The sequence below is a fragment of the Microcaecilia unicolor genome, chromosome 11 (genome assembly GCF_901765095.1).
Source record: "Microcaecilia unicolor chromosome 11, aMicUni1.1, whole genome shotgun sequence".
In the NCBI taxonomy this organism is placed as follows: domain Eukaryota; kingdom Metazoa; phylum Chordata; class Amphibia; order Gymnophiona; family Siphonopidae; genus Microcaecilia; species Microcaecilia unicolor.
Genome location: NC_044041.1, coordinates 151,068,672 through 151,095,904, shown reverse-complemented (window position 1 = coordinate 151,095,904; position 27,233 = coordinate 151,068,672). Strand labels below are relative to the sequence as shown.

At 43.5% G+C, this 27,233-nt stretch overlaps 1 protein-coding gene across 2 annotated transcripts in view; it reads right to left on the bottom strand.

Moving 5' to 3' along the window:
* EXOC3L2 (exocyst complex component 3 like 2) overlaps positions 1–27,233 on the bottom strand; it is a 419,752-nt gene that overhangs the window by 322,117 nt on the left and 70,402 nt on the right. Inside the window, exon 1 of one of the 2 annotated variants that reach the window (XM_030219234.1) lies at positions 11,560–11,628. The exons of the other annotated variant lie outside the window; for it this stretch is intronic. The gene's annotated coding sequence lies outside the window, so the exon portion shown is untranslated. Of the gene's footprint in view, positions 1–11,559; positions 11,629–27,233 lie in introns of those variants that run through there. 2 annotated transcript variants of the gene reach the window in all.

Sequence of the window (27,233 nt, the reverse complement as noted above, 5' to 3'; positions counted from 1 at the left end):
TTTTCCTTTTTCCCCTTTTATGGATGTATTGTGTACCGCTTTCATATATATGCTTATTTAGAAGCGGTATATTAAATGAATAAAGCGATAAATAGGTACAAAACTATTAGTTTTTTACTATTGTCTTCCTGCCTGTCGTGTGTTAAGGAATTTCTTTGTTTCAAGTTCTTGTTGCGTACGAAAGGGAATACCAACTTGCAGATAGCAAGAACTGGAACAAAGTTGGTTGGCCTATGCACTCATGTGGATTGCTAGGTTGAAATAGGAAATGGAACCAGATCTTGGCTGCAGGTACAAGCTGAAGTTACACAAGCTGAAGCAGGAGGAATCGAGTTAAAGTCTGGAAAGTAAAGGCTCAGGGGTGTTGGATTTCCAGTAGTAGGAGAACAAGCTAGCCTTCAGGTTCACATGAATAGCTTGCTTCTTTTAACTTGGCGCTAGCCAATCACTGATGCCATTTCAAGTCAGGCAAACAAGAACTAAGATCACCATAAATACAAGCTCAGAGCAGGCTTAAGTATTTCTCCTCTGTCTCTGGGCTTGTTTCCTGTTTCTTCAGTGTTAGTCTTGTCTGCTTCTGCCCAGTGTAGTTTTTTCCCCCACAGCAGCAACTAGTGTTTCAGTACTCCTTTTTATAGAGGGCCATATCTGGCTAGTAGGTGGGACTCTTACTGATTCTTCTTTGATTTCTCTCATCTCTTTCTGTAACTTTTTTTAAGCCTCCAGTTCTCTCTGTGAGTCCAACGATGACCTGGGACTGCTCAGCGCCCACAGCTCATACATTGCACGGGAGTGATCTCCTACCTTGGGTCTCCTAGGACATGCCACTGAAACTGATCGTGACACCCGCAAGGAGCAACACTTACCCGTGGCACTTGTAAGAAGTGCTCCACACGGCAAGGTAGTGCCACCTCTCTCCACTCCAACTCTATGGCTGCTGACCACACCTCAAGAACCAGTTGTGCTGGGTCTTGGGGGACTTAGCACCGAGGAGTCCTCTCTGTGACTGACCACAGAATTCAAGCTCTGACCACGGATCTGCCACCATCCTCGGCTCACTACTCAGGCGGTTGCACTGTAGATGCAGCTCAGGTCTTCAGTTGTTCCACCAGAGCCAACCGCAACACTCGAAGGGAGCTCTCCCTCTTTGCAGGGGAAGCTGTCCCTCTCCTTCCTAACTCCATGGCTGCTGATGCCACCTCGGGGCCTCGCTGAATTGGGAATTCACCGAGGCCAGATGGGAGGAAACCATCATTCCCTCTGTTCATGCTCGACCAGATGCCTCACAACTTGGCTGGATGGCTCTTTGGCCCTCTACCTGATTGAAAGATTCAAAGCTTAGCTGTTTGCGGCAGAAGTAGGCTTGATCAAGTAAGGGTTCCAGGAGCTCCCTGTGATGCTGCCATCTTAACAGAATTGTTTGGTTTTGTACCACATCTGTAGGTTCTTGCCATTTGGGGGAGGGAGGGGGGAAGCTAGATTTCCTTTGTCAGCTGACACCATTTTACACATTCAGGTTTAGTACACTGCACACTAAGGAAGCTGCTGATCTGCCATGAAAGCTTTTGGACTAGGCTCACTTTAACATTACCAGTCCAAATTATTTTCCAGAATGCATCTCCCTCATAGCCATCTATATGATTATGATAATAATGATCAAAGCATTCACTGCAGAAATGCTCCCCACAGGAGATATGATAACACCTAGATGTGTAACCGTTTTTAGCACATCTGTTTCCCAGAAGATCGTAGGAGGAAGGCTACCAAGGGACTGGTCAAGAGAACTTGACTTTCTTTGCTCGTAGAATACTCTAAAACATATAATAAGAGCTAAAGAGGAAAACTATTCAAATATATCAACACCACCTCGATATTACCGCAGTCCACTCTTTATCAAAAAGTGGAGGAAAAAGCCTCAACACACTCCGTTACTTCAAGGCACACAGCTGTCAATTTCAAGGAGCACTTGCTGTCATCATTGGCAAAAGAAAACCTCCATCAACTATCAAACTTTCATAGTGTTAAGATATAGAAACTTATGAGGATGCCAAGCATCTCCCAACACTCCATGGCCGACTCAGGCCAAAGTTTTGTCAACTTCTTCAGGGTTCATGGTAGATATAAAACTGTCAGAGGAAAATGAATTTTGAGAATCTGAAAAAGCAAAAATAAGAGTAAATGCAAACACTGACCACAGTATTTGTCTACGCTTCATTTCATTGCTATGGCTATCCGGTGTATCTCCTCAGTGGAAGCTCACGAACATGGTGCCCTCCTAATAAAGCCAGACATCAGACGCCGACTTCTACTGCTAGCCAATCATCTGACATCAAACTTCGCTGTCAGTTTTCAACACTCAGAAATTTATCAATAGAAATGACACCATTCCATTCTAGAGTTCAAACCCCTCAGGTATATTGTTTGCAAGCAGAAAATCCATTTTTATTCTTTTTTTTGTGCCAGAAATTTTATTGAAAGTTTTCAATAGTTATAATACAAAAGGGGGAAAGGAACCAATTCCTCTAAAGAGGAAGAGAAAGAAGAATAAACCACTAGTCAAAACAAACTGCACCAATCAGCATAGTAAAGCAATCAAATAACAAGACAAATAATAAAGAAAAAGATTAATTGGTCCATAATGTAGTCAATGGTCTACAGTCAACAAGTCGTACTTTGTAGATAAACATCAACTGGAGACCATAACTTCTTAATGTGAAGTAAACCATATTTCTCCGCTAAGACAAATTCCAACTTTTGATGCTGTAAAACCGAGTTCCACCAAAAATGAACATTCAGCAAATTAGCTGATTTCCAATTAGCCAATATAATATAGACTGTGCTTTAGTGAGAAGAGCATCCAAAAATTTATCATGATCAGCAGACAAATTTACACGAGGATAATGGGATTTAAATATCACAATAGATGAAGAGATATCATTATTTAAATGAAAAATGGATTTAATGATAGCCCATATCTGTGTCCAAAAAGAGTGAACAAAATTACATTTAAATATCATATGCATTGAAGTTCCCTGCAAAATATCACAATGCCAACATTTGTTGCTGTTTAATAGACCTGCTTTGTTCAGTTTATTTGGGGTCCAAGTAGTTCTCTGATATACGAAGTTGAGTGATTGTTGTGATGAAGCCAAGGCTGATGGTCTCATTGTATGCAACCAAAAAGAGTTCCATACTTTTGCAGATAAAACATGACCAACATCCGTTTCCCATACTGAACAGAGAGATGAGTTTTGTGGCAAAGCTGTAGATAAAAGAAGCTTCTAGAGGGCAGAGGTCACATGACCATTATTAATCAATGTTCTAGCAAGAGAAAAATATAGAAGGTTCTTCTAGTGAGTATTTTTGACGAAAGTCAACTCCAGCAAAGCAATGTTGAAGTTGTAACAATTTAAATGCATTTGCTGAGTTTAGGTGATATCTCTGTTGCAGGAAAAAGAAGGAAGATTGATCATCAAGCAAAATGTCCTGTAGAGTCTGTATTCCTTTATCAATCCATTCTTTCCAGAAAAAAAGGTGTTTTATTAATCTTAATCAAAGGATTATACCAAAGAGAGAGATCTACAGTTGTATACATTGGATATTGCAAGGTACAGTCCAACTCTTTCAAACATTGAATCATTACTTTTAAGTAGAGGGTTCAAACATTTGTCAGGTGTAGCAGAAGCAGATACAAGAGATTGCAGTAACAAAGGTGAAACCAAAGATTCCTCAACATCTAACCACAATGGTTTATTTATTTATTTATTACATTTGTACCCCGCACTTTCCCACTCAGAGCAGGTTCAATGCGGCTTACATAGTAACAGGGATTACAGCGTATTGATGAAGAAAAAATAAGTATATCAGAATAAAAAGAAATAAGTAGATAGAGACGGGCAAGAGTGAAGGGAGTAGGAGAGGTATGAGCAAGGGTAGGTGAGCATTGGAGGAGGGGTAGAGGAGGCGGAAGGGGGATGGGACATGGGATGAGCATAGGGAAATTAGGTGGGAGAAGTGGTCTAGGCCATTATCGTTGTCTCCTGGATATGTGATGGGTAGATGGGTTCATAGGATTAGTCTTGGTCGTTTGGGTAGGCTTGCTTGAACAGATGGGTTTTTAGTGATTTCCGGAAGGGTCGACAGTCACTAATTGATCGGATAGGTCTGGGGAGGGCATTCCAGAGTTGGCTGCCTAAGAAGGAGAAGTTGGATCCATAATAGGTTTTGTACTTGAGTCCTTTGCAATTGGGGTAATGTAGGTTGAGGTAAGTTCGTGAAGTTACAGACATGTTTCTGGTGGGAAGGTCAATCAGATTGAGCATATAGTCTGGAGATTCACCGTGGATAATCTTGTGGATTAATGTATGGACCTTGAAGTTGATCCGTTCTCTGATACGGAGCCAGTGAAAGTTTTTCACGAAGAGGTGTTGCACTTTCAAATAGTGATTTGCCAAAAATGAGTCTTGCTGCTGTATTTTGGGCAGTCTGAGGTTTTTCCAGGATATGGGTCTTACAGCCTAAGATGATACTGTTGTAGTAGTCGGCGTGGGTAAGTACCGTGGATTGCACCAACCAGCTATAGTGTGAAACCAATTGCACGCTTGCTGTAAAACAAAAGCTTTATGGTAGTTAATTAAATCTGGAATCCAATTTTATTCTAATTGCAAGAGCAGACGTCTATCTCCTCCTCATTCATTAGATGGCAGCTGTTGTAAAATCACATAGCATAATGATTCAAATACATGTTGTTGGTGTTCACAATGATATGCAAGGGGAGCCAAGGTCTTCTTAATATTAATATTACTTTTATGTTCTGTAAGCCACGTCACTAACTTCCTCGAAGTCTGTTCAATATATAACTTCTCACATGGACATTGGATGCAATAAACTACAAAATCTGAAGTGCATGACGTTCTTGAACACAGAGTAAACCTCCTCCCTGATTGGGGATCCACGAACTCCTTTATGATCATGATATCGCACATCTGACATCCTCCACATCTTCCGTGTCCAGTCCAGTCAATTCTCTCATCCAGGGCTGTTCTCTTAAAACCTCTGGGGATAAAATTTCCTTGAAATTATTGCCTTTACTATAGGCAAACCTCAATCTAGCTTCTGCGAACACCGGTAATGTTTGCATTATGTGCCAGTGTTTCCTGATGGCCAAAGCCACTCTCAAGGTGGTGGCTGTAAACCTCAATACTCAATATATTATCATCCGCTTCTTTAACTCACGGCACCAATAAATGTTCCCGATGATTACATTTTGCCCTTTTGTATACTTTGTTAATTACTTGTCTAGGGTGCCCCCTCTCATTTAGCCTTCTCTTCAAATCCACTGATTTCTCCTTAAAGTTCGCATCATTCGAACAAATATGCCGAAATTTCAGGAACTGAAAGGTAAGCTATCCCTAAGTTTCCTTGGATGACAACTGCTGTACTCCAGAAATGTATTCCTATCCGCGTTCTTTTTATTGTTTCCTTTCATTTTTTTGATTCAATATTTTTTCACAGATTTTTTTCATAACATCAATCCATGATTTCACTTCATAGGTGATCTCAGTTATAAGGTCAGTCTTTTCCACACTATATACTGACCCATGTATGTATATATAAACTGACATTTTTTTAAGTTTTATGATTTTTAAGACAGTTATGACAGGTGCTTTATATATGCGTCCAACTCCATATTTCATATATGGCATTTCTAACATAGGCTGCTACATGTAACCATATTTTCAAGACAGTTATGACAGATGCTCTATATGTGTGTCCAACTTTATATTCTCTATTTGCCATTTTTTTTTTAAATAATTTTTTTTGGTATGCATCGTAAACCATTCTGATTTTTGACATCTTATATGTTGTTTCTCTTCTTTACTATATTTATGTACATTTTATTCATGTTTTTTTTTGTTTATAGACTCCTGATGTAGGCCAGTTTGCCGAAACACAACGTTGTGTCGAGTCATTGTCTATGTGAAAATGTTTTATTATCATTTATTTGATAATTATTAAATACGTTCTATTTTGAAATTTCAGTTTGGTTCCAGTTTTTGGATAGCCTGGCTCATATTTCCACCTTTTTTATTTTAATTTTATGCTCCGTGGGATCTATTGAGTTCTCCACACGCGTGGATTCTCTTTAAGCTTAACAAGCTACAGCTTAGGACCTCACATTACAAGGGGTCTCACGCTTCACTAAAATAAAAATAAAATGCATTTGTAAATGAGAATTACAATATAAAATAGTAGCTATTTTTTTATTATTGATTTTTTAAAATCATCTATTAAAACTAATAATTTATTTCCTGCTTAAATAGAGGGGGGTCCTCTTAAAGACCCTCAGCACAGTCCTTTCTTTTTGAAGCTGCTCAGGAACAGAGCACCTGCTCTTGCTTTTGACCAGCAAACAGATGCATCATCATCATCCGCAGCCTAATCTTGGCCCAGGAATGTCTCTGCCAAAGACACTGAACAGCATGCATACTTTTACCCAGATATAGAGTGGAAAGTCTTCCAAAACACCTTTTACTTGGCTAAGTAGCTTTTGAAAATTCTAAACAGCTTCCCTCAGGGGGAGGAATGCTGGCTTCTGCCTAACCCCTGATGAGGTGCCCAGCACTCACACCAGCTGCCTTCCAGGTGCTGTGGAGGACTTGCAGCCCATCTGCATATCCTCACAGCCTTCTCTGGGGTGACTCCCCGATTCTCCCAGGGCCTTCGCTCCAGGTGCCGTACGCCAAAGCATTTTCTCTATACATTTTGTATTTTCTCCCAGTTACTTCTTATGGTTCTCTCTTCTTGGTACTGTCCCTTCCAAATCTCTTTCTCCATCTGAAAATCACTGTATACTGCACACATTGTCCACCTTCTGCTTTCATCATCTCACCATCTCTTTTACCTTCTCCCTTCTTCACAGCAATCAGCCTTCAACAATTCCTTCTTTCTATTCAACCATCTCCATTCTGAGTACATCTTGCCTTTGTCGCTGTCGTCATGTCTCTCCTACTCTTCTCTGTACTCTCTTGCTCCTTCTCTCCACTGGGGATATCAATCAAAATCCTGGTCCTCCACATCAGCTCTCATCCTGTACCTTCAGGTCACACCGTGTTGGCTCCAATCTAATTTCTCTTCCTCTCCTCCCCCCTTTTCCCTATCTCCCATGTGCTCTGTGGAATGCCTGCTCTGCATACAAAAAGCTTTCCTACATCCACGACCTCTTTCTCTCTTGTACTCTCCATATGCTTGCCATGAGACTTGGCTTTGCCCTGAAGACTCTGCTTCAGCCACGGCCCTGTGCCATGGAGGTTACCTTTTCTCCAATACTCCTCACCCAGTTGGCCACAGAGTTGGTGTCGGGCTACTTCCTCTCACCCTCCTGTATATTTCAACCTCTTCTTCCACCTAAGTCTCAATGCTTTTCTTCCTTCGAAGTCCATTCCAATTGTCTATTCACTCCTCTGCCTCTCCAAGTAACAGTCATTTATTGATCCCCTGATAAATTCCTTTCTTCCTTTCTCACTGACATTGACGCCTGGTTCCTCCTTCTTTCTTGAACCTTCATCTCCTTCCCTCATTCTTGTGGATTTTAACATTCACGCTAATGATCCCTCTGATTCTTATGCTTCTCAGTTTCTCACTTTAACATCCTCTTTCAATCTTCAGCTGTGCTCCACTACCCCCACTCACCAGAATGGCCACTGCCTTGATCTTACCTTCTTCTCCAACGGCTCACTCACCAGTTTCTGTGCCTCAACTCTTCCTCTCTCTGATCATCTGATAACTTTTACACTTAAACACCCTCCTCCCAGTCCCGTCCAATCTCAACCAATACATTTAGGAATCTTCAGAATACAGACCCTTCTATTCTGTCCTCCAGTGTTTAAAATCTCTTCTCAACCACTATGTTATCCAAGTCTGTCAATGAGTCTTTTCCTATAATACTACTCTCTCCTCTGCTCTGGATATTCTCACTCCTCCAATTCCCCGTTCTGTAAGGCGTACCAAACCCCAGCCTTGGCTGACCTCTAGAATCCGCTACCTACGTTCCTGTGCCCGCTCTGACGAATGCCTTTGGCTGAAATTCTGTACCCATACTGACTTCATACATTTTAAATTCTTGCTGACCTCCTACCAGTCTGCACTTTCACTTGCCAAACAGGACTACTACATCCAGTTGACAAATTCTCTTGGCTCAAATCCTCGACGTCACTTTACTACACTGAACTCTCTCCTCAAAGTGCCTTCATCTTCAACTCCCCCTTCACTTTCTCCCCATAGTAACATAGTAAATGACGGCAGAAAAAGACCTGCATGGTCCATCCAGTCTGCCCTAGAAGATAAACTCATATGTGCTACTTTTTGTGTATACCTTGCCTTGATTTGTACCTGTCCTTTTCAGGGCACAGACCGTGTAAGTCTGCCCAGCACTATCCCCGCCTCCCGCCACCGGCTCTGCCACCCAATCTTGGCTAAGCTCCTTAGGATCCCAGACTCTGGCTGAGTACTTTCATAAGGGTCACAAGATTAAGCTTGAATTCTCAACCAAGTCATCTCCATGTCTCCTTCCCTTAGTCCATTCTCTCAATCCTCCTTCAACCCCTGCCTCCTTTTCTGAAATCACTGAAGAGGAAACTGCACACTTTCTTTCCTCCACGAAATGTACCTATTCCTCTGATCCTATTCCCACCCATCTACTTAGCACCAACTCTCCTACTGTCATCCCTTTTATCTGTCATATCTTCAATGATTCACTTTCCACTGTGACTGTTCCTGATACCTTCAAACATACCATAGTCACACCACTCCTCAAAAAAACCTTCACTGGACCCTACCTGTCCTTCCAAAACTCATGCTCATGTTTGATCTATTCTTACTGTACACCACTTCAGTGAATTCCTTCAAAAAGGCAATAAATAATCCTAATAAATAAATAAATAAATAAACTAACTATTGCCCCATCTCCCTTCTTCCTTTCCTATCCAAGACACTTAAACGTGCTGTTCACCACCATTGTCTTGACTTTCTTTCACCTGAAGTTATTCTTGATCCACTGCAATCTGGCTTTCACCTTCTTCATTCAACTGAAACACTGCTTGCTAAAAGTCACCAATGACCTGTTTCTGGCCAGATCCAAAGGTCTCTATTCTATCCTCATCCTTCCTCGACCTCTCTGCTGCTTTTGACACTGTTGATCACCGCCTACTCCTTGATATGCTGTCCTCACTTTGATTTCAGGGCTTTATTCTTTCCTGGTTTTCTTTTTCTGTCTCCCATCATACTTTTAGTGTAACATAGTAACATAGTAGATGACAGCAGAAAAGAGACCTGCACGGTCCATCCAGTCTGCCCAACAAGATAACTCATATAGTACTGGCACAGACCGTATAAGTCTGCCCAGTACTATCCCCGCCTCCCAACCACCAGTCCCGTCTCCCACCACCGGTTCTGGCACAGACCGTATAAGTCTGCCCAGCACTACCCCGCCTCCCAACCACCAGCCCTGCCTCCCACCACCGGCTCTGCCACCCGATCTCGACTAAGCTCCTGAGGATCCATTCCTTCTGCACAGGATTCCTTTATGCTTATCCCACGCATGTTTGAATTCCGTTACCGTTTTCATTTCCACCACCTCCCGCGGGAGGGCATTCCAAGCATCCACTACTCTCTCCGTGAAAAAATACTTCCTGACATTTTTCTTGAGTTTGCCCCCCTTCAATCTCATTTCATGTCCTCTCGTTCTACCGCCTTCGCATCTCCGGAAAAGGTTCGTTTGCGGATTAATACCTTTCAAATATTTGAACGTCAATACCTTTCAAATATTTGAACGTGAGTTTTGGGTGGGTGTTGGAGGGCTCAGCAGACAACATAAGGGAGCAACGGCAAGATGTGTGCCTGGGAGCACCCTGCTATGGACTTCATATAAATGTGTGCCCCATTTTTCTCCTGGGATGTCTGGGGGACCAGTCTGCTAAAAATGCTGGCTTCTCCTACATCCCAATGGCTTGATTTTCTACGATTTTTCACATACTCTGATCAGTGTGTTTTTTCTAATGAAAAAGGTGCCAGTACTCAAATTGCCAGGCCACCCTTCAGGGGTGGGGTGATCACTGAGAGACCCACCCCACAATAGCCAGGTCCCCTGCAACCAGTCATAGGATCTATGACAAGGCACAATTGGTGTGTAGAGCCTGAGCTCTTTCATTAAAACGTGGGGACTATGGGTCAATTTTAGCAGAAAATGGAAAAAGGTGCAGGTACTCAGTACCCCCAAGTACCCCCTCAAAAAAAGCCCTGACTCTGGTGGATCCTCCTTCACTTCTATCCCACTATCAGTTGGTGTACCTCGGGGATTGATCCTGGGACCTCTTCTTTTCTCCATCTATTATTTCTTCCCTTGGTACTCTGATCTCATCCCATGATTTTCAGTATCACCTTTATGCTGATGACTCCCAGATCTACCTCTCCACACCAGAAATTTCAGCAGGAATCAAGGCCAATGTATCAGCCTGCCTGTCTGACATTGCTGCCTGGATGTCTCATCACCACCTGAAACTAAACATGGCCAAGATTGAGCTTCTTATCTTTCTCCCTAAACCAACCTCTCCTCTTCCCCCATTCTCTATCTCTGTGATAACATGCTCATCCTCCGTCTCATCAGCTCGTAACCTTGGGGTCATCTTTGACTCCTCTCTCTCCTTTTCTGCACATATTCAACAGACTGCTAAAGCCTGTCATTTCTTTCTGTATAATATCACCAAAGTTCATCCTTTCTTTCTAAGCACACTAGTAGAACCCTTAACCACACTCTTATCACCTCTCGTTAGACTACTGCAACTTGCTTCTCACAGGTCTCCCACTAATCTGTTCAAAATTCTGCTGCACGATTTATATTCCACCAGTGTTGCTATGCTCATATTGGCCCTCTTCAAGTCACTTCATTGGCTCCCTATCCATTTCCGCATACAGTTCAAACTCCTCTTATTGACTTACAAATGCATTCACTCTGCTGCTTCTCAGTACCTCTCCACTCTTCTCTCCCTACACACCTCCCCGAGAACTCCGTTCACTGGGTAAACCTCTCTTATCTGCACCCTTCTCCTCCACTGCTAACTCTATTCTCTGTTCCTTTTATCTTGCTACACCATATGCCTGGAATCAATTTCCTGAGCTGGTACGTCAAGCTCCATTTCTGTCCGTCTTCAAATCTAGGCTAAAAGTCTACCTTTTTGTTTGTGCTTTTAACTCCTAACCCTCATTCACTTGCTCAGTAGCCATGTTTTATCACTCCCACCTTAGTAATTCCCTTATCCCTTATTTGTCCTGTTTGTCTGTCCTAATTAGATTGTAATCTCTGTCAAGCAGGCGCTGCAAACATCTAGTTGTGCTACAGAAATAAGTAGTAGTAGAAATCATTGATCTGATTTTACTATACCATTATTGCTTCCATATGAGATCATTTTTCCTCAGAACAGGTCATGGTAATAAAAGACAGAGACCCTAGTACTTCAAAATCTTGTTAAAAAACAAAAAAAAAACATACAGGCCATACTATACCAGGAAGAGATACAGGGAAACACTCAACCCTCCTACACAGTCTCTCCCAGCTATTGCATAGCAGATATGTTAAGCGATACATTTGGTTCTCCTACAAAGCCCTAGAAATAAAATAGAAATTTATTAACTTCTGAAGAGAGAGAGAAAAAATAGCAGGTACTAAGAGAAGTAGCAAGAGGGGAAAAATCAAGGCAAATAACCAGAGAAATAAGGTCAGGCAAGCAGTAATCACAGGAAAGCTGGAACAATTTTTATACAGTGGGGATGTGAAAGCATTTCATCTCTGTATACTGGAAGCCAGATGCTTCGAAGATGCTACAGCACTGTCTGCATTCATTTCCTACTGTCTTGGGATGCAGTGCATAGATAATACTCAGTAACAACAGTGTTTTTCCATACAAAAACACTAATGGAAAAGCTCTTAAAGGTTCTCAGGCAGATTAAATCAGAGTAAGTCAATACCTTAATCGTTTAAGATTCTGGCTGGAATACTCAAATGCTTTAAGCTTTGCAGGAGAATCATGACATGCACAATGCATACTTTTGACCCTTTCAGGATGGTTTTCAATGCTTGCTTGCTTGCTTGCTTGCTTACTACAGGTCAGGGAGTTGTGCAAGTTTTACTTGGGTCACCTCTTTCCACAGACAGATAAATGAAATAAATTCCACTCACATGCATTGAGCTTATGGTGCTTCTGAGGAGAACAGAACATAGCGCAGAAATGGCATATCTGACCTGCTTGCCTCACTGGGGAACTGAGGCAATGTTCAGACACTGCTGAAGGATTGGGGGGGGGGGGGGGCGTATTAGGCAGTTCTATTGCCTACTACAGAGAGTGGCAAGAGGCAGAAAGAATAAGTGTGTTGGCTACATCCCAGGGCTCACACTACAGCTATATAGGAAAAGTCATCCTAGGACAACATGGAATGGAGGAGTAGCCTAATGGTTTGAGTAGTAGGCTGAGAACCAGGGGATGCGTGGTTCAAATCTCACTGTGGATCCTTGTGATCTCTGGGAAGTCATCACTTAAACCCTCCATTGCCTCAGGTACAACATTATGAGTCCTCTAGGGACAACTCACCTGTAGCAGATGTTCTCCAAAGACAGCAGGACATGAATGACGTCACCCAAATGTAAGAATACAACGGAGCCTGGTGCAGATGCTACCCAGTGTTCTGGGCCTTTGGCAGCATCCCACCACGCATGCACAAGTGTCTTCCCACCCGATGTGAGCACGCAAGACCGGCAATAGAATACCAAGCTAAAGGGATACAACTCCTAGGGGAAGAGATAAAGATGTTAGAATATATACCCTGCTGTTCTCTGAGAACATCTACTACAGGTGAGAAACTTCGTTTCCCACATTTGAGAATCCCTAGCTACCAGGGTAAATGAAATCAAATCAAGAATAAGGACTTGCAAGGGCAAGGCAAAGCAAAAAAAAAAAATCAAATCAATCTTAACATACAGTCTTGATGTGAAGGTGCAGCCTGGAACAGAATAAGAATGGGCCCAGGAGGGTAGAGTTGGATTCTAGATACCAAACAAATTCTGTAGAACAGTCTGACCAAACCGACTGTAGCGTTGGGTAGTTTGCTCAAGGCAGTAATGAGATGTGAATGTGTGGACTGAAGACCATATTGCAGCCTTTTAAAATCTCTTCAATGGAGGCTGATCTCAAGTGGGCTACCGACACAGCCATGGCTCTGATATTGTGAGCCGTAACATGGCCCCTCCAGAATCAGCCCAGCTTGGGCATAAGTGAAAGAAGCAGTCTGCTAGCCAATTGAATAAAGTGTATTCACCGATAGATGCACTCATTCTGTTTGGGTCAAAAGAAACAGGAAGCTAGGTAGACCGTCTATGGGCACTCTTCCTTTTAGACTATCCTTAATTCCAAACACAGGGTTACACTTTCAATAATTAGTCACAATACTTTAATGTCACTGACTAATACAATGTTTGTACCAAATACAAAATATATAATCATTCAAAACCCATTCATACACTGTTTAAAACTACAATCTTTATTACAAAATTATGTTCTTACAATTATTGAGTCATTATATCATAACACCATAATGCCCACCCTCCCCCTGGTTTTGAAGCATATACAAATAGTTCACGTCTAAAAGTTCTTCTCAAATAGTTGACTGATATCGGGAAAGATGTTATATGCTCATTTAATAATTCCAGACCCTTTATATGGTCCAAATCTTCCAAGGTTTCAGTAAACCCCTCACATCAGGAGCGCCAAATTTTTAAACAAAGAATCCAATTTATATCCCAATAATCAGTGAAGAACTGCACATCATTAGGGGATCATAGAGTATCAGACATCATCTTCATCCACCCAACATTTAATATAAAAATTCTTCTGGTCCCACAAATCTTTTGGTCCCAACACTGGCCGTGTTTCATTATACCTTCATCAGGAGACCATATTCATTATTCAGCCTCTGCTCAACATCTCTACCTCACTTCCAGAGAAGTCATCCTTCCAGCACCCTCCCCACACACACTCATATTTCAATGTCATGTCAGGAGGCTTTTATCTTTGAAAGTCATGGGGCAATACAACCAAAAACAAGATGCACATATGCACGCACATCTCTTTCCATAATAGTTCCACAAAAAATGGCCCTTGGAACAATATATATCGTAAGACATCAAATTTGTCTCAAGTGCTCCATTCCCACTCAGAACTGAAAAATCTTAAGTGAAACCAGTACTGAGCTGGGAACCACTGAAGTTGTACTAGCTCTTGTAGTCTACAGCTACAGAGTCCTGTACTAATTGTATTTATTTGGATTTATTTAACCACCTTTTTGGAGAAATTTACCCAACGTGGTGTACAGAAAGTATAATCAGAACATAGACAAAACAACAAAATATTCAAATACCAATACACATTATAGCATAATACAAAAAGTCAACACAATACACATTAAAACATAATATTCAGCATAGGGTGTAAGCAGAGGTGCAACATATAGACATAAGACAGTAAAAGGAGTTAGAAAATAAAGGTGACTAACAAGGGAAAACTGCACATGGAGTCAGAAAAGGTGAACTGGACACTATGAAACTCACTGCAAAAACAAGGCATACATTAAAGTAAGACACAACTGTTTACCTTGGCATATGGCTCTCTAGATTTACTGGAATTTTTGGACTGGTCGACTGTTGAAATCCCCCACCCTCTCTAGTTCATGTTCTTTTACTTTATGTTTTGATTATTGTATCTTTTTTCCTTTCTGAAAAACATTTTTTATTAACTACGCTACTGTGCTGTATGGTTTGAAGGCAATATATCAAGAAATAAGCTAAATAGACGGCACAACTAACATTTGTTCAAGCTAATAGAAATGAGCTTGTACTTGCCAAATATGGGGTAGCAGAGGAGATTTTCAATAACGCTCTTAAGTTTGCATGCTTACCTTTTCAACTATGTTCCATCAGAACATAGAAAATTGTCCAACTCTATGGAACCAAATCTAAACCTTTTTTGAAAGAGTTTAGAACTTCAGCAAAATTCTAGCCAATTGATGTCAGCTTTTAGGTATAATATCCTGTTCTCAAATAACTCCATCCACATATCTCCTAATGAGTCATTCAACTGACCGTCATCCACATGTAGCAAATATGTCTTAAGAACTTTGAATCAATTTTCCCAATGGGCATAAGCAAATGTTAAACACTACAGGAAAGATGAACTGAATAGTGTTGCCAGGCAGTTGTACACAAACAAGCACATTTTGCTTAAAAACAACCAATTTTTTTCCCCATCCCCACTCCATCCCTGCAGTCAGGCAGACTTTGTAACTCCACTCCCTCACCATCCCCACAATCATTTCTTCCCCATGTCTCCAGCTCAAAGTTGAAAGGTTTTATGTAATTGCCTATAGTTTAAAAGACAAATAATATTTAATACTGATAATGAAACACTAATAAAAATAACAGTTCATTTTTTAAACCCATGAAGAAACAGTAAATCATCAATTAAAAAAATGATGATTATAAATAGCTGGCTAGCTTGGCTGGCTTATTTTCTGAGCTGGCTGGCTTGCCTGGAAGGGCTTGGCTGGCTAGCTGAGCTGGCTTGCTGAGATTGTTGAAGTGTTGGCACTTCCAAAAACCACAAGGAAAATGTGTCAGTCCAATTCAATTTATCGAAAGCACATCAAAAGAATCAACACAGCAGCCATGTCTCAGGAGTCTATAAATTACATAAAAAGAAAAGAACACTAAAAATAACACAAACATAATCTAAAAGCTATGCACAGGGATATGAAAAAGATAGCATAATACATAAACTCTAAAACTTTATATATAAAAAATCTGAAATGGACTATACTATATTTGACCGAGCTAAAAACATAAAACACAAATTGTTAAGCAGTGTCTCTATGCGTAAGCCAAAGGACAGCACTGCATGAAATGCTACACAGCATGAATGCTATTACAATCAACTAGCTGTTTAGGTCATTAAGCTCCTTTTTCACAATAAATTATAATTCTGTGAAAGGAAAGAGAAGCATATACTCGTGAAGAAGACTACCCTAGAAGTGGATGTGTGGAAATATAATTCTACACAAACAGGTACTTGAAATATCCAAGGAATACTGCTTAAAAAAACATGAAGAGTTAAAATATGAATAGGAGGCAACACCATGAGAAGGATACACAAAGAGTGAAATGACTGTGAGCATAATAACCTGACTGAGTGTGCATCAGTGCACAAAAACTGAATGTGTTATAGTGAGGAAATATCTACTGGGACCTAAGCAACATCCATGGTGTGGTAAACAGAAGCAGTTATGACTAACAGGAAACTTTAAAGGAAATGTAGATTTACGTTCACTTTATTATAACATCTTATAAAAACACTCACTGATGCCCCACCATAGAAGAATGCTATGGAAGGCTAGCACTGCTGTGCATCAATAGGGACATAATCATGATACTGAAAACATCCATAGTGATGTGAATAAAAAAAATGGTGAAAGCCCATAGAATACATAACACAGGGAACAAAGAAAAACCAGCGACACTAAAGCTTCCTGTAGTGTGTTGAAAAAAAAAATATTGAAACCAAAAGTGTGCCTTAATGTAAATACTGAAATCGGTAAAGAACCAGAGTCTAATAGGGAAGGATGAAATGAAAAAAAGGTCTGTGCTGGGTCCGTTGCTTTTTAATGTATTTATAAATGACCTAGAGATGGGAATAACTAGTGAGGTAATTAAATTCGCCGATGACACAAAATTATTCAGGGTCGTCAAGTCGCAGGAGGAATGTGAACGATTACAGGAGGACCTTGCGAGACTGGGAGAATGGGCGTGCAAGTGGCAGATGAAGTTCAATGTTGACAAGTGCAAAGTGATGCATGTGGGTAAGAGGAACCCGAATTATAGCTACGTCTTGCAAGGTTCCGCGTTAGGAGTTACGGATCAAGAAAGGGATCTGGGTGTCGTCGTCGATGATACGCTGAAACCTTCTGCTCAGTGTGCTGCTGCGGCTAGGAAAGCGAATAGAATGTTGGGTGTTATTAGGAAGGGTATGGAGTCCAGGTGTGCGGATGTTATAATGCCGTTGTATCGCTCCATGGTGCGACCGCACCTGGAGTATTGTGTTCAGTACTGGTCTCCGTATCTCAAAAAAGATATAGTAGAATTGGAAAAGGTACAGCGAAGGGCGACGAAAATGATAGTGGGGATGGGACGACTTTCCTATGAAGAGAGGCTGAGAAGGCTAGGGCTTTTCAGCTTGGAGAAGAGACGGCTGAGGGGAGATATGATAGAAGTGTATAAAATAATGAGTGGAATGGATCGGGTGGATGTGAAGCGACTGTTCACGCTATCCAAAAATACTAGGACTAGAGGGCATGAGTTGAAGCTACAGTGTGGTAAATTTAAAACGAATCGGAGAAAATTTTTCTTCACCCAACGTGTAATTAGACTCTGGAATTCATTGCCGGAGAACGTGGTACGGGCGGTTAGCTTGACGGAGTTTAAAAAGGGGTTAGATAGATTCCTAAAGGACAAGTCCATAGACCGCTATTAAATGGACTGGAAAAATTCCTCATTTTTAGGTATAACTTATCTGGAATGTTTTTACGTTTGGGGAGCGTGCCAGGTGCCCTTGACCTGGATTGGCCACTGTCGGTGACAGGATGCTGGGCTAGATGGACCTTTGGTCTTTCCCAGTATGGCACTACTTATGTACTTACTTATGTACTTATCCAGATAAATCAAATAAACTATGTAAACAAAATATTTTATGTGATGGTGGAGAGATCTCAGAGTGTGAACTCACCCAAGCGAGACTACACCGAAGTGATTTATGCCTTTAGGGGTGGACAAGTGTCTCGATCATAGAACTTCTCCACTACTTTTTATTTTATTTTGTGTGAGCAAAAAGACCCTTCATGTGCTCTTATTGCAAAATGAAAATTATAACTCAATACAATGTATTAAAATATCTGGATAAAGTCTCTCATTCACTCCGTCCAGTGTCTTGCACCTGAACAAACAAAAAATATATGTATAGAGAATATCTCTCCTATAATTTTTCTTTCACCAATTCATTGAAATACTTGTGTGCTGAATTTCCATAGCACTATTATGTAATATAAGTCAGTGAAAGCAACTGAGGAACTTAGAGATACTTATGAGCCGGTGATCCACTCCAAGGCTGACTTCAATCCTTGATAACAACGTCTGATACCATGAAGAGATTCATCACCGCATCTCCTTCTTGAAAAAAATTGAGCATGCGAGCCCGCTGCGTAATGCCAGATCTAAAACGCTCCCACGCTATAGTGCATTATGTTCTTCTGTTTTCCACAACAAACCATATCGAGTTCGACTCTGCAGGGTTTTGTATTTACTTCTTCAGGAACTCAAAATATGATATATCAAAGAATAAGACTAAAAGAAAAAGTGCCGCTCCTATATTGGTGCTCTGCTCCTGTCAAGCAAAGACTATTTAAATGTTCCCTGACAGGAAATGATGTCATACTCTGACTCCTCCTAAACTAATAGAATAATTGTCATGATGAAGAAATTAGCAGAAAAAAAATCAAATGATCGTATTCCACTCAATTAGATCGTTTAGTCCATTTGGTGTTAACGTTCCTAATTCAAAGAACCAAAATTGTTCCTTCTGGTTAAGTATATGTACCAAATCCCCTCCCCTAAAGGAATGGACGACCTGATCAATAATTAACCATTTCAATTAAGCAAACTGATGACCAAATTCAACACAGTGAGTTACAAGTGGAGCCGTCAAAACTTGATTGTGAAGTCTGCTCTTGTGCTCAGTAAGCCGAGTTTTTATCTGTCTTAGTGCGCCCCACATACCATAAATTGCAGGGACACATGATCCCATATATTACATGTGTGGATTCACATGTGGTGTTGGTTCTATAATGATACACTTTATTAGTTTTATTTGGATGATGCCATTCAGAACCTTGAACAGTCTGATCACAAAATTGACAGCGTCCACATGCTTTATGTCCCTTTAATGTCCGCGAGATGACGTCAGATGCTGGTTGAGCAGTAGGTCGAATGGTATGAACTAGCTTATCCCGTAAATTAGGACCTCTGCGATAAGCTATGCAAGGCCGCTGTTGGAACACTGAATGAAATGAAAGAATGTCCCAATGTTTATTAATAATCCAAGCTATTTGGGGAGCTAAGTCTGTATATGTGAGAACACAGACAAATTTGTCCAATGATTACTCAGGTTTATCTTGAAACAGAAGGGGCCGTTGAGCGTACCATGCTCTCTTGTAAGCCGGCGGATACAATGATCCGGGTAACCCCTCTCCCTAAGCCACTGAGTGAGATGTACCGATTTGTTGGCGGAATATCTCGTCTGATGAACAAATACATTGCAGTCGTAAGAACTGTCCCACCAGTAATGATTCTTTCATGCGGTAAGGGGTAGGATTGGGGGCGATGTTATCACAGGTACATGAGGGCCAAGAGCATCCCCTCATGTATCTGAGTAGGAAGCTGCTACCACATGAGGCCCGGTACTCAACCATAGAGAGGGAGTGTTTGGCCATAAAATAAGCGGTCCAGATGTGTCATTTCTATTTGGATGGGCGTAGGTTTACTCCGGTGACAGATCATGCTCCCCTTAGGTGGTTAGGACAAATGAAGAATAGTAATGGCCGGCTCACCCGGTGGTATTTAGCCTTATAGCCCTATCAGTTTCAGGTGGAGCATAGATCTGGGAAGCTTTTAACAAATGCTGATGTCTTGTCTCGAACTGCCAGCGAAGAGAAGACTGGCAATTGTTTAAGCAGGGGGGGGTGTGAGCACTCTATAGTACTGGGATGAAGAAGGGGGGGGGTGGCTGTTCCTTTAATAGTCAGCATCCTTCCTCATTCCGACCTGCTATGCGAGCAGTTTGCCCTCTGGTGGCCAAACCAGCGGTGAAATCTCTAGTTCAGGGGGGAAACTACACTCCCCAGAAGCCATTGCAGAGTCAGTTGGACTTGCAGGAGGGGGAGGTGGAAGTGAATGATTGGGAGGTGAGTTCTGAGCCAGGGGATGAGGAACAGCTGAGGGAAATTAGGGAGGAGGAAGAGGGTAGTAGAGTGTATGGAGGTGGCTGGTTTGGATCAGACTCGTGGGGAAAAGGTAAAAGCTTTTGTGGCCTCTGTATTGCCAAGACTGTGGATGTTGGGGAAGGCTAAAGTGAGCCAGTGGAGAGGGGGCTTGTGGAAATAACTAACCCAGAAACTGTCTGCTGATAAAAGTGCTGTGGGTGATGGACGCACTTCACTAAGACGCGGCGAGTCTCACTCTTACCGTTGTGAAAAAAAATGCCGAAACGCCAAGGTAGAGTGACGGCTAGAGCTTCCCCGTTGCCTTCCTCATTGCCGGGACCTATGGATAGGTTTGTGAGACCGTCGGGAGCTGCTATGGATAGCGGAACGCTGCCGGCTAGGAACCTCGATGAATTGGAGAACTCGGATTCCGTTGGCCTTGATGTTACACTAAGCCCCGCTAATCGCTCACCACCCCCCAGCCGATTGGCGCGAGCTCCTTCCTCCTTGGATCGATAGGGTCTACCCCGGAAGGTACAGAGGGCCCAGAAGAGCATCGAGAGGAAGCTCAGATAACAGCGGAGCAAGGAATGGAGGGCAATTTGCCCATGGAGACGCCACGGAGTGTGGGGAGAGGAACCGAGGAAAGGAGTGGGACTCCTGAACAGGCTACCATGAGGTTAGAATTACCTAAACTGTTAGTAGAAAAACCAAAGGAAGTAACATTAGAAACGTTATGGGACTTGGTATCTAATTTGGGACAGCTTTTTCTGAAACAAAGTAATGAGATGTTACCTAAAATAAATTCTTTGGAAACTGATGTACAAAAAAAAGGAGAGGAGCTTAAAGTTCTAGATGAAAAGATTGGAAAATTGGAGGAGAAATTTGATCAAAAAGCTTTGAACTTTGAAACAACTCAATCAATGATGATAAAAGATTTGACCAATCTCAGGATGAGATCTGAAATGTTTGACAATTATACTAAAATCCATAATTTGAGATTTGTTAATTTTCCTAGAATACATAATGTAGCTCCTCTTGAGATGTTAAAGCGCTATATGCGTGAAATTTTGAATATACCTGAACAAAGTATCCCACCTTTTACCTTGGCTTATTATGTTCCTGGGAAAGAATTGAACCAGCCAATTGAAAAGCCGATAGACATTTCTCTTTTGCTTGAAACTACTGACTCTGAACTTGCAACGGCAGCTACTTTGGTAGCGACCGTAGCATTACTACCAGATAAGAACTGGATCTTCCGCCTGTTCTTTCGTAATAAAGAAAAGTCTTTTTTAGGCTTTAAAATCCTTCTGTTTCCTGATGTCTCTAAGGAGACTAGACGGCGGAGGAAACAATTCCTACTCCTCAAGCCGGAAGTCTTGCACTTGGGGGGTACCTTTTTTTTAAGATACCCCTGCAAGTGTATAATAAGACTTGGGGGGAAGAAATATGTATTTATGGAGCCAGCTCATGTGTCTGCACTCATAGCCTCGGCAAATAAGGAAAAGCGAAAAGAATGAGGCATCTCCACTTAGTGAACGTGTGATATCTGATGTTTCCACATTTCCTTTGTTTATTTCTCCAGTTGATTTCCTACATATTGGATTTCTTGCATTATGGACTTGAGTCTCTATTCTTTAAAAGTGATTTATTTTAATTTCATTGTATTATTTTCCTTGTTAAACTCTATTATGTTGGTAGAGACTTTCTAACCAAGAGGTTTCTTGTAAAAATTTTTTTGAATAAATGAATAAATAAAAAAAAAAAAAAAAAGTGCTGTGGGTTAGGTTGTGTTGGTAAGCAGAGTCAGCAACTGTCATGTGGAAAATAGGATTGAACTGTGCTGGAACTAAAGACTTATAATAAGTTGAATTATACATGCTGGAGGAGGGACTGAACTATGTTGGAAATGATGACTGCTAATGATAAGCTGAACTATCCATGCTGGAGGAATCAATTTTAAGTCAAAACTAATACTGTGTTTTAAGAATGAACAATAAAGCCTAGGATTTTTCTAAGAACTTTTGAGTGTGTGAAAGTCTCTGGAAGAGGGTAAAGAAAGAAACTAGGGGCTATACCGACTCTGATCAACAGAGGGAGAGACCGAGTGGGAAGAAGCCGGTCTTAACCATGAGGTGTACAGGAGAGCCCAGCACACAAGAGCCAGACGAAGCTAAGCAAGGACAGTCTCGGTCACACCTGGAAGGGTGACCCTGTTACAATGTATAAGAACAATAAAGAGTATAGTAATTGGCTTTATAAAAATGAATATATACATATGTGAATAACTGCGCCCAAAAGAAAAAGAGACAAACTCAAAATCTAATATCTTACGTGGAGGGGGATAATCAAAAGGGGGCGCCCATCTCTAAGGACGGCACCACAAAGGGGCGGGGCAACCTGTATTATCGAAACAAGATGGACGTCCATCTTTCATTTCGATAAAATGGTCGGGGACACCCAAATCTCAACATTTAGGTTGACATAAGAGATAGTTGACCTAAATGTTGAGATAGTTGACTGTATAGATGGGCGACCTCGGTTTTCACCAATAATGGAAACCAAGGATGCTCATCTCAAAAATGGCCAAATTCAAGCCCTTTGGTTGTGGGAGGAGCCAGCATTCGTAGAGCACTGGTCCCCCTCACATGCCAGGACACCAACCGGGCACCCTAGGGGGCACTGCAGTGGACTTCACAAATTGCTCCCAGGCACATAGCTCCCTTTACGTTGTGTGCTGAGCCCCCAAAAACCCACTCCCCACAACTGTACACCACTACCATAGCCCTTAGGGATGAAGGGGGGCACCTAGATGTGGGTACAGTGGATTTGTGGTGGGTTTTGGAGGGCTCACATTTACCAGCACAAGTGTAACAGGTAGGGAGGATGGGCCTGGGTCCGCCTGCCACTAAAAACTGCTCCAGGGAACTGCATATTCTCCGAGGACAAGCAGGCTGGACATCATCACGCATGGGTCGTCGTCCGCGATGGCCCAGGAGCTCCATAATTTCAAAGAAAACATTTAAAAGCTTCTAGAAGCAACGCAACGGGCGCGGGGACAACACACCGCGCATACGCGAGTGACTTCCCGCCCGTGACACCCGCGCGCTTCCCTCAGTTTCCTTTTTTCCACTTTGCGAAGAGGGGTTGTTTTTCTGCTGCTCCTCGTGTTGTTCTGGCCCAGGAGACGTTTTTTCATCGCATTTACGCGCTCCATTGTAGCTTTCGCTACCTTTTTTCTATCTAAAAAAAAAAAAAAGAATTCCTTATTTTCTTAGGTCCCCCCCCCCCCCCCCCCCCCCGTTTTAAAGTTTCCTTTCTCCTCCGGTCGCGGCCGTCTTTAGGCCGCCCGGTCGCGTGGCTTTTTCCTTTTCTTCGTGCCTTTTTGTTGGCACCATCGAGTCGTTTGATTTTTCGACCGCTATTTTTCCTGCCATGTCATCGAGGACTCCCAGCGGCTTCAAACGCTGTTCCCGCTGCAATCGGACCATCTCGTCGACCGATCCTCACGCCTGGTGTCTCCAGTGCCTTGGGCCCGACCATTTGCCAGCTTCGTGTAAGCTTTGCAAGCTAATGAAAAAGAGGACCCAGGTAGCTCGAGAGGCTCGGCATGAGAAGCTTTTTCCAAATCGGTCCGGTCCTTCAACGTCGGCATCGACATCGTTACCGAGGTCGACAGCATCGACATCGACGTCGAGGGAAGCAGCATCGAAAGTCCAAGTAATGGCTGCCGAAAGACCTGTTATAGCTGGGAGCAGCGAGGCATTGAGCGGGTCTCCACCCGTCTCCAGGCCTACTGCTATGCAGGCCCCCCGGGACCGCCCTGAGTTGGACCAGGACCCGAGGAGGTGTGAGGATTCCACGTCCTCCTCATCGGTACTGAGGAGTGTCGATGATGGGCGTCGGGCGAAGGCCAAGAAGCATCGCCATCGATCTCCTTCCCATCATGGTACTGAGAGCTCCGGGGAGCCGAGGGAGTCGGCACCCGAGAAGCGTCGGCGCCGGGAGGATTGCTCGCCCTCCATTCAAGAGGTGCCGATGTGTCGGTCGTCTGGAAGCCAGGTACCGGCTCTTGAACCTCATCTGACTCTACCACTGACTCCCGTACCGATCCTACAGCTTTTTCCGATGGCAGCCCTCGATGAGTGTCTCCGGGCCATGTTTCCAGGCCTTCTGGAGGGGATGATGCCTCCTTCTGCCTCGGTACCGCAGGTGCTTGCGCCTCCGGTACCTATTGCTCAGACAGCATCTGCCCCATCTCCTGCGAGGAGGTCCCCGCCCTCGGTACCGATTGCGGTGCCTGAGCTGGTTGCCACCCGGGTGGACTCTCCTTCGACTTCGGTGGAGGAAGCTTCGCTGGAGTCTAGGCAAGGGTCCACTTCTCGACGCCCTTCACGAGGACATCGATTCTCGAGGTTGAGGCAGGATCGGGTTCGGGCTGCTCTTCAAGAGCTATTGTCCGACACCGAACAGGAGCACTCATGGAGTGGAGAAAAAGACCCCAGATATTTTTCGGAGGAAGATTCTCAGTGGCTTCCATCTGATCCCACTCCACCTATTGAGGTTAGACAATCTCCACCTGAGGTCTCTCCTTTTCTTCTTTTGTGCGGGAAATGTCTAGGGACATTCCTTTTCCCATGGAGGCTGTGTATGAGCCCAGGGCTGAGATGTTCGAGGTCCTGGATTATCCTTCTCCGCCAAAAGAGGTTGCAACGGCCCCCCTGCACAATACACTCAGGGAAGTGATGTTACGGAATTTGTCTTGCCCTTTATCCAATTCAGTTGTCAACAAGAAGTCTGAGTCCCAGTACAGAGTCCATGGTGAGCCTGTGATGGTGAAGGCCTAACTTCCTCACGATTCCATGGTGGTGGACTCTGCTCTCAGAAGATCCAAGAGTACTAGGGACTATGCTTCGGCGCCCCCGGGCAGAGAGTCTAGGACCTTGGATTTTTTTGGGAGGCGTGCGTATCAGGCTGGAATGCTCGCGGCCAAGATTCAAACATACCAGTTGTACACCAGCATCCACTTACGGAACTCGATAAAGCAACTGTCCAGTTTGGTTGAAGCTCTTCCTCCTGAGCTTGCCGAGCCTTTTCACCAGGTGGTCAGGCAGCAGAAGGCGTGTTGCAAATTCCTGGCCAGGGGAGCTTTTGATTTTTTTGATGCAGCATCCAGGGCGGCTGCTCAAGGTATCGTGATGCGCAGACTCTCCTGGCTGCGTGTCTCGGACCTAGATCAGAAGACCCAGCACCGTATGGCGGATGTCCCTTGCCGGGGGGACAATCTTTTTGGAGAGAAGGTTAAGGATATGGTTAATTCCCTCAAAAAGCACCATGATGCTATGGACTCTCTCGCCCGCCGGACACCTTCTGCTACTACCTCCTCCTCTAGGAGTTTTTTGGAGGAAGGAGGAGTGCTCCCTATTCCTCTAATAGGTGTAGGTACACTCCTGCTTCTAGACAGCCTGCTCAGGCTCGCCCCCAGCAGGCCCGCTCTCGTCAGCGGCGTGCGCCTCCGGCTCCCCAGCAAAAGCAAGGGTCGAGCTTTTGACTGGCTCCAGAGCAGCATAGCCGACATCAAAGTGTCTGTACCGGACGATCTTCCTGTCGGAGGGAGGCTTATATTTTTTCACCAAAGGTGGCCTCTCATAACCTCAGACAGGTGGGTTCTACAAATAGTCCGGTCCAGATACGCCCTCAATCTGGAATCAAATCCTCCAAATTGTCCTCCAGGAGCTCAATCTTTCAGTTCCCACCACAAGCAGGTACTTGTAGAGGAACTCTCCGCCCTTCTCAGCGCCAATGCGGTCGAGCCTGTTCCACCCGGGCAAGAAGGGCTGGGATTCTATTCCAGGTACTTCCTTGTAGAAAAGAAAACAGGGGGGATGCGTCCCATCCTAGACCTAAGGGCCCTGAACAAATATCTGGTCCGAGAAAAGTTCAGGATGCTTTCCCTGGGCACCCTTCTTCCAATGATTCAGGAAAACGATTGGCTATGCTCTCTGGACTTAAAGGATGCCTACACTCACATTTCGGTGCTCCCAACTCACAGGCAGTACCTTCGATTTCATCTGGAACTCAGCACTTTCAGTACTGCGTGCTGCCCTTTGGTCTCGCCTCTGCACCCAGAGTCTTCACAAAGTGCTTGGCAGTGGTCGCAGCATCGCTACGCAGACTGGGAGTACATGTGTTCCCTTATCTTGACGATTGGCTGGTGAAGAGCACCTCAGAGGCAGGAGCTCTATGATCCATGCAGATTACTATTCAATTGCTCGAACTACTGGGGTTTGTCATCAATTATCCCAAGTCCCACCTGGTTCCTGTACAGAAATTGGAATTCATAGGAACTCTGTTGAACACACAGATGTCTCGAGCTTATCTTCCCCAGGCACGGGCGGACAACCTTCTTGCCCTCGTGTCCTCAGCTCGAGCATCCCAACAGATCACAGCTTGGCAGATGTTGAGACTTCTGGGCCACATGGCCTCCACAGTTCATGTGACTCCCATGACACGCCTACACATGAGATCAGCTCAGTGGACCCTAGCTTCCCAGTGGTGTCAAGCTGCGGGGGATCTAGAGGATGCCATCCATCTTCCCACCGAATTCTGCAATTCCCTTCACTGGTGGACCATTCGTTCCAATCTGACCTTGGGACGCCCATTCCAAATTCCTCAGCCGCAAAAAGTGCTGACGACGGATGCATCCCTCCTCAGGTGGGGAGCTCATGTGGATGGGCTCCACACTCAAGGAGTTTGGTCCTTCCAGGAAACGCATCTTCAGATCAACCTCTTGGAATTGTGAGCAATCTGGAATGCTCTAAAGACTGCTGTCCAACCAAGTTATCCTAATTCAGACAGACAATCAGGTTGCTGTGTATTACACCAACAAGCAGGGGGGCACAGGATCTCGCCCTCTGTGTCAGGAAGCCGTCAGGATGTGGCTTTGGGCGACTCAGCACGGTATGCTTCTCCAAGCCACATATCTGGCAGGCGTAAACAATGGCCTGGCCGACAGGTTGAGCAGAATCATGCAACCTCACGAGTGGTCTCTGAACATGGACGTTGTCCGCAAGATCTTCCGAGCGTGGGGCACCCCCTCGGTGGATCTT